The sequence below is a fragment of the Gekko japonicus genome, unplaced genomic scaffold (assembly GCF_001447785.1).
Source record: "Gekko japonicus isolate JY-2015 unplaced genomic scaffold, Gekko_japonicus_V1.1 scaffold1013, whole genome shotgun sequence".
In the NCBI taxonomy this organism is placed as follows: Eukaryota; Metazoa; Chordata; class Lepidosauria; order Squamata; family Gekkonidae; genus Gekko; species Gekko japonicus.
This window is the reverse complement of record NW_015175386.1, coordinates 336,882-344,994: the sequence shown is the minus strand read 5'-3', so window position 1 is coordinate 344,994 and position 8,113 is coordinate 336,882. Positions and strand designations below refer to the sequence as shown.

Below are 8,113 nucleotides of genomic sequence, written 5' to 3'. Positions count from 1 at the left end.
TCTTCAAAACAGACTCACTGAAAGCTGATGGGAGTCCTGTAATGACTGCTGTTCAGAATCCAGCCCTCACACTGTTGACTACTCCTATTCAGACAACATCCCTGCAGACCTTAGTTGGTAGCAATGAGACCATCTTGACCACAATGCCCATGAAGATGGGAGGGCTAGAGAAAAAACAAGTGTTTAATAATGTGGTAAAGAGGACTCAATTTTGCTATGTTACCAGAGGGAGGGAGGGAGGGAGAGGGGGGGTGTCATATCCTGGGCCTAGTTTCAGTCTTCCTTCTAACTAATCAGATCTCACAGTACCAGAGCTGGGAAGGGGGGAGCTAAATGACGCAGGAAAATCCCCTGGAGTTAAATTCACAGTCTCTGTCATTCAGCTGAAACGAAATCTGTTGGTTCATTTTTCTTTCCCTGCTTTGCCCAGGTCTCTGCTCCCAGTCTCTGACTCATGACATCATTACTTAATCACAAGCCAATTGGCTTTGTGCAATTCAGAACAATCAACAAAAGCAACCTGTTTGCGGCAGTAGTCTTGGAACAGCACATGAGAATATTCAGTGAAACATTATTAAAAGGTACTCCATTGTCAGGAAATAGGTTTATTATTTTACAACAGGACACACATTATTTGAAAGTGAAGTTTTGAATGTACATCATGTTCATGGCTGCCAATGCATTTTTAAAAGTTTACAACCAACAAACATCACAACGCCAAAATAGTGAAACTGCAACAATTTAAATTGTGTTTTTGGTTTCTGGGATTTGGGACCTGATCTTTAAAGATCTTACTCCAAAAAGTTCCAGAGTTCAGTGTAATTTATTTTTTGGTACTTATTTTGACAAGCTATGAAATCCTATGTAAGTTTTCTCAAAGGGAGTTCTGTATTTGTTGGTACACAGAATTGCCTTGAGGTATGCAAGGTACTGCTTTTATTGCTTTTTCAGTTTCTGGTTAGATCCTGTTTGGTGCTTTCTCTGTATATACTGTGAATGAGATAACAGAGCTCATAAAGTTCTTTGATTCTCTCTCCCATGAACATTACCAAATCCTCAGATCAATAATGCCGTATTATAATTTCTATTATAGGAAAGCATTGCAGGTAAAATAGCGCATGGAACCAAACCCCAGTTGTTTTTATAATGTGTCAGTACTGTGTACTGAGCACCAGGCTTTTTACCAATGTGAATTATATCCCTTATATTCCAGATTAGTTTTTCACTCTCTACAGATAAATTCAGGATGGAGATAATGTAATTTGATAAAAAATGCAACTTTTAGGGGTTTTTATCCTTTTACTTTTTGTTCAGCTTGTTGCCATCCAAGCTCAAGAATACCAGTAACAGATTTTTGCAGAGTCGAATTCATCCGGAGTGAGCTCGTTTACATGAACAGAGAAGAAATGAACACTCAGAATCGAATTCAGAGTTCTTTGTACTCCTCTCAGCCACACCTTTTCTCAACTACCGGAACAGATAGGTACCCTTCGGTATTCGGACGTAGGGCGTAACGAAGCCTCCTTCAAAAGCGACGAAAAACCTAACCACGTAATAATTAGCATACTTTGATCTTTATTCTCCCCCCCCCCACACACTCTCTATTGGCTGGACGAAATGAGAGCGAGGACGGGGAAGGAGGGAATTGCCGGGCGGAGTTCACCGATTCTCGATTGGCTCGGAAGACAGCGGAGAGGGCAATGAATTATTCATAGGTATAGTAGACATGCAAGCGCGGCGGCGTGATTGCAGGAAAGGCGCCGGCCTGGCCACGCCTCCTTGTGATTTGCATATCCGGGGGTCACGCCCCCTCCCGGAGGTATCCAGGAAGGAGAGTCAACCGCGGCTCAAGGAGGAGCAGGGGCGCGTCGCGTGGTTAAGGTAGCCTGCCGCCTCGCCTTCCTTGGTGAGCGTGAGGCCTGTTCCGGGAAATGGGACGGTTGCGAAGAAGGGCGGCTGGGGTGCAGCGAGTAGGGAGGCGGATAGGGCAGGTAAGGGGGCTTGGCCTCCCGGGAGGGGGGAGGCAGGCAGCCAGGCTTGGATTTGAGGTGGAGCTAAAAGGCTGCGCTTAGGCGGTGAGGGGGAGCTGCCCTCTGCTGAGGTGGGAGGGCGAGGTAAGGCTACGGCGCGATAGTTGCGCGCTGGGCTTTGTTCTAGGTTCGAGAAATGAGGGGCGGGCGAAGAGGGAAGAGCCGCGTCATAAGGGTATGCATCTGTGTAGCGGGGAAGGAGCACTTTGTACGGCTCTGGGCCCCTCCGAGCAGGAGGCTTTTCAGTGCAAAACGTATAATGGAGGGGGGATGGCTTCGCTGTGTATCGGGCGTTAGTGAAAGTTGCAGACAAAGTTTGTAGGTAGATCGATTGGTCCACTGGGGAAGGGGGGGGGGGCTGAACAAAAAGGTGTGTGCTGTGATATTTTTTTTGCCGCTGTTTGGTCATAGGTTGGTCCTAATAAGGTGTAACCTGGCTTCAGTTTTTGGAATGTGTTCCTTGTGGAGGTGACCCATGTTTTTAGGGCTCAGCTGTGAGGCATAGTGAGGGGCACACATTTGGAGATTTTTAGGTTCTGTCCTGGATAGCCCAGGCCTGTCAGACCTGGGAAGCTAAGCAGGGTCAGCTCTGGCCAGTATTTAGATGGGAGACCTCCAGGGAATACCACGGCCGTGCCAGGCAATGGCAAACAATCTCTGAACATCTCTTGCCTTGAAAACCCCATGAGGAGTTGCCATAAGTCAGCTGTGACTTGACAGCATTTCCCACCCCCACCAGGAGTATACCTGAGGGAGAGCTGTCTGCAAAGCTTGACCTGGATCAGCTGAGGGACTGGGTTTTGACAGCCTTGGGAGGAGGCAGTTAACTTATCACAGTGAAGGAGGCAAGTGAAAAATGTTTGTGTTTGTGCAGCCTTTGATAGTGAGGGAAGAACTGCCTTGTGGTACAGATTGCAGTGGAAGGAATTTCTGAAGGGTTTGCTTCTTGTTTCAGTTAGGCTGTGTCTGTGCGCAGGTGAAGCATGGAATGGCAAGGTAATGACACCCCCTAAGAGGAGGAACCCCTTCAAGACTGTTAAGTCCAGTTGGCTCTTTGTTTAGTAGGCTATTTCTTTTGGTACCCTATTTATTTTGGGATGTATTGTGATATTTGCTTTTATTTTTCTTGGAAGTCAGGATGGTGCTGGACTACGGTGGGATAGCATTAGGAGTATTCTAGGCTGGGATTCAGTGGCATAAAACTTCTTGGGGGCAAAAAGGAAATGATGTCTTTATAGGCCAAAATTGGCCCTGTGGTTAAACGCAAAGATGGCAGTATCTCTGGTACACAGCAAGGTTAAATTTTGACATGATTTGGGGTGTGTGTGTGTGCTTAGGGTGTTGCCTTGGTCAAGTATGATGGTCTGTTAGTCTGTTTTTCAGTTGATGAAGAGTTGCCCCGTGTAATGTTGGACAAATTTTATTTGAGTTGCTGAAATTCTCTCATGAGCTGAACCAAAAGTAGCTGTCACTGAAACTATGCTTAAATGAGATCTAACAGTTCTAACCAATTCTGGTGTTGATAAATTTGAGGTGAACTGAAACTTCATCTGACCTTGAGCAATATAAATTGATGTAGTTTGCCAACAAATACAAGTGCTTGTCTTTTGGCATATTGACTGGCCTTGCTGTGTGCCCCATGCCCCAGTAATAGACAAGTGGGAATAATTAATGGTTCAACAAATTATGTTCTGCAACTAAGGCTGTGTTGCTGAGAACACCTTCTGCACTCTGTTTCCCTGTGGCTTAATTCTGAGCCAGAGTTCAGCAGCTTAGTTTAACTGTAAGGAATACTGGCCAAAAGGGAAAAGAAACTTGCAGCAAGCTGCAGTTGAATAATAAGATGTTTCTGGTTGTCAGAGCTGAAATAGTAACTGTGGCTAGGAAAAGTTATCAGATCTCGTTAAAGATGAGTTGTTGTGGCAGAAACTTGAAATCCTTTCAAATATTTCATTTGATTGTTGAATCTCTTTGAGGTTGTGTTATTGATGGTCTTTCAGCAGGTTTTAATTCCAGTGAAACAATAGTGTATTGTAGACAAATTACCTTAATTCCCTTTCTCCACCTTCTGCAGACATAAGTATTTATCTTTGAGGTGGCATGGGTGTCTCCATATATATATATGTATATGTATGTATGTTCTGGTCTATCATTAAATACAGTAGTATATACAGCTTGTTTCTTGATGTCTAAATATAGTTGGTGTCACAAAACTAGGCAATAGTCTATATAATAAAATGCCAACATTTCATTGGTTGTGGGCCGTTTCAAATGTTAGGATTCTTGCATAATCTGGATGGCTGAGAAAGTGTCTTCAGGCCTGCAAATATATGTTGCCACAGGTATGCTTAAGGTGCAGCAGATACAAGCAACAGCTGCCTGTATTCAGGTGGGTACCCTTGTCGATCTGAAGCAGCAGAATGAAGTTTGAATCCAGTGGCATCTTGAAGACCAGCAGTTTTATTCTGGATATAAGCAGCTTTCATCTGAAGAAGTGTGCATGTACACAAAAACTTATACCTAGAATAAAACTTTGCTGGTCTTAAAAGGTGCCACTGGACTCAAACTTTGTTCAGCTGCCTGGGTGCTTTACTTGCAAACATGTAGGCTTCAGATGATGCAGAGCTCAGTCTTTCAACTACAGAGACCAGTAAAGTTTTAGTAACCCCTTAGCCTGCCATCCAGAGAACACACTTTTTAAAAAAGTGTATTGTATTTATATCCTTTTGTATTTGTTAACTGCTCTTACATACACCACCCAGTGGACTCCTGTAGAAGCTTGCCAATCAGGTCTGCACCTGCTTCACTTTAGTTTTGCTGCAGCATCGTGTGTTCACAGGTTGTTGTTCACTGAATCCCCTGAGCATACATAATTAAGTGTAATTGACTTTTGAACAAACATATTTAGGATTAGGGTGCTCTTCTAGGTAGCTGTAATCTGATTGAATATATTTATATCCTACTTTTCCCATTGTCTAAGATAGCTCAGAATAAAGTTCATAATTCCATTAATCCTTTCAACTAAAACATAAAACCAAGTATTATTAACTATTAAAATAACCACAGGAAGCAGCAGTAAAACCCACTTAACAAAACAAAAGCTTCAACAAAAGGATGAGAAACTAAAATTATTTTGTCTGTTCGTAAAAGAAAAATGGCCAGAAGTACTAGGTACACCGTCTTGGATAGATTGTTCTAAAGTTGCATTGGGGTTCTTTGACTGGAAAGGCCTGCTGCTATTGGTACTTCACCAAAAGTAATGGAAAGTAGTTACATATCTAATGCTATACTTGGTAGCATGTGAGCATTGTTTGGTAATGGAGCTGCTCTTCCATGTGCCATGACAATTAAAATTGCCATGATTCCTGGCCATATAAGAGCCCTGTCTTTATGTGTGTATGAGAATGTAATGTTAATCTGTGTCTCTAATCCTGGATCAGTTAACATGGAACATTTGCAAAATATAAAGCATGGACTGAAGATTCTAGTTCATGATGGATTATGTTCCTGTTTGTTCATTCTTTAAACAGAAATTATCATGTGAGTGTTCCCTTTAACTGTTTATAGATGTTGAGGCACTGTTAAAATTTCCATTTATTTCTTCTGCAGAAGTTCATGTGTAATGGTTTCCTTTAAATGTGTCATGTAGAATTATTTCACACACGCTTCGTATTGCCTTGTATTTCTCAGCTATGAATATTGTTACTTGTTAAAGTTATCCTCTGGCAATGAAATGGTCGAATAGTGTTGTATGCGGGAGAGGCTGTAATAGGTGTTAAAGTTTCCTAAGGCACGTGTAGTATCACTATCAACTTTATTACTATTCTCTTGCTTATAGATGTCTTAAATGTTATAGGTAATAGAAGCAGAGTTCTGGTTTTCAGGCTAGTCTTGTTTCTGCAATGAGTACAAATCACAAGTACCTACATGATTTCTCCTGGTATTGGACTCTGTTGATTATGTGTTGGTACAGAGATGTAAACAAAATAATGGCCTTGATCCTAGTAAATCTATTTTGAGGTCCAGGCTCAGTCAGTTACTCATGACATGAACTTGGACAAGCTGTGGGAGTGTTAGTGACAGACTAGGTGTTTGTGGGGATAAAGTGTTACAAATCATTTTGCATAATTGAAAGGTAATGGGTTCATAATTTTCTCATCTGGTTAAATGTTTCCTACAGCTAACTATAGCTGATCTATACTTATGCTTAGTTAATTTTTTAAAAATCATGGCCTGTATATCCTGCTGACAGCCTTGATTTTTAACCCTTGAATATGCATAAGTGGTTAGAATGATCCATCAGATTGATGTTGTAATGAAACTGTCTCAATCCAAAGCAGAGATGATTTTGCATATTAGCCCTGCAGAATACAGATGACAAACAGTAGTAATGGTGAACCTTCACCAAATTGTATTGACAGTCCATGGTATTCACAGGACAAAGCCTATGTATTTCCTGTGTAGGTGGTTAGCAAAAGTAGAAAATAGGATAATTCCCTGGTTGTGCTGTTTTAAAAGTATGCCTTAGAGATATAAAATATATATCTTAGTTTCAGGCATGTGGTAAAGTTCCTTGTCTAAGGAAACTAGCCTTCTCTTGTCTTTTAGAAACAATATGAAGTTTGAATCTGGCAAAAAGGATAACCTTTTGCAAATCCCACCTATTTGGCCCCATGTTCTTCATTTGGTTGTTAGTGGTAATGTTGCTTTTCACTAGAACCACTTTTTAAAAGATGGTCTGCATGTGAAGTGATTCAGTGCTTAGTTGATCCAGGGCTTTAGTGTTTTGATTTTTACCTTAGAATACTAACTTGTGAATGATGATCCTGCTGCGTTGACTACTTGTTCCTTTGCTTTGTGCTGTTTAATTTTCCTTCTCTGCAAGTTAGTTACTGGATTTTCAAGATGTAATCCCTACTTTCTTGACAGGTTACTTAGGCACATTAGCTTGCATCCTGCCTTGAATTTCCAGGAGCACAAAGGGTGGAGGGGATTTTCATCAGTTTCCCTTCCTCCTGCAGCACTGCAGTACAAAATGCCTGTCCCTGAAATGCTGCTTCTGAAATAGCTTGGGGGGAAGCACAGGCCTCCAGTGAAAGGAAAGAATAGTTGGAACCCCCCCCCCCCCCCATGGAAATTCTAGTTGAGATCCAAGCCAACTGAACTTAAAAGCAGTAGATATGTGTAAATTATTAGTGGGTAATTAGAAATAGGTACCGCTTCGGTGGGAAGGTAGCAGCGTTCCGTGCGCCTCGGCGTTTAGTCATGCTGGCCACATGACCATGGAGAAGTCCTTTGGACAGTACTGGCACTTTGGCTTGAAAATGGAGATGAGCTCTGCCCCCTAGAGTTGGATTCAACTGGCCTTTGGGCAAGGGAAACCTTTACCTTTAGAACTGAAACAGGGTTTTTGGAAAAATATTTAAAACTTTGTTTTTGATTCAAAATTCAGTTTAAAATATAATCATATGTTAATGGTGATATTTGAGTGAGTGCTCAGTCTAATTTCAGTATTTAAGGATGTTCCTTTTGTGGTTCATTCAGGAGTTTCAGCTCAAACTGGTAGCATTTGACACTTGGGTGATTCTTGTGATCCGGCAAAACTGGTTTGTATATGGCATGGATTTTCTGTTTTCTGCTAGGAAAGAGCTCTGTGTGATGACACACCTTTCAGCACAATCTAAAGCAGACTTGCTAAGAAGTAGTAAATCCTATTGAGTTTAGTAGAAGTTACTTCTGGTCCATATATCTAGGTTGCAGCCTTACTTTGCTGTAACTGTAAAGTGAACCTGTGTTTGTCCTCTGGATCATAGACAAAATATGCCCAGGTAATATTATTTTGAGTCTTATTTTAAAAGCTGCTTCTCAAAAGCCGCACACTCCGACCTTAGCAACTTTCCCTATTCCACATATACAATACATAACTGGGCCATAGTTTTCCTGGGTAGAAGCTACCGGGGGGGGGGCGGAATGAAGATGGGGGCAGATAAAGATATTTGTGTGGGTATTTGGGTGTATGTGTGGGAAAGAGAAGGAAGCAGGAAAAGGGGAAAAGATATGGAGGCTTTCAGGGAAGGGAAAGG

General features: G+C 41.9%; 1 protein-coding gene across 4 annotated transcripts in view; it reads left to right on the top strand.

Moving 5' to 3' along the window:
- The first annotated feature begins 1,840 nt into the window (after positions 1–1,840).
- Positions 1,841–8,113, top strand: part of LLGL2 (lethal giant larvae homolog 2 (Drosophila)) — an 86,996-nt gene continuing 80,723 nt past the window's right edge. For 2 of the 4 annotated variants that reach the window (XM_015425637.1, XM_015425634.1), the window contains exon 1: positions 1,917–1,991. The gene's annotated coding sequence lies outside the window, so the exon portion shown is untranslated. The other 2 variants (XM_015425635.1, XM_015425636.1) reach the window with 2 other exon arrangements.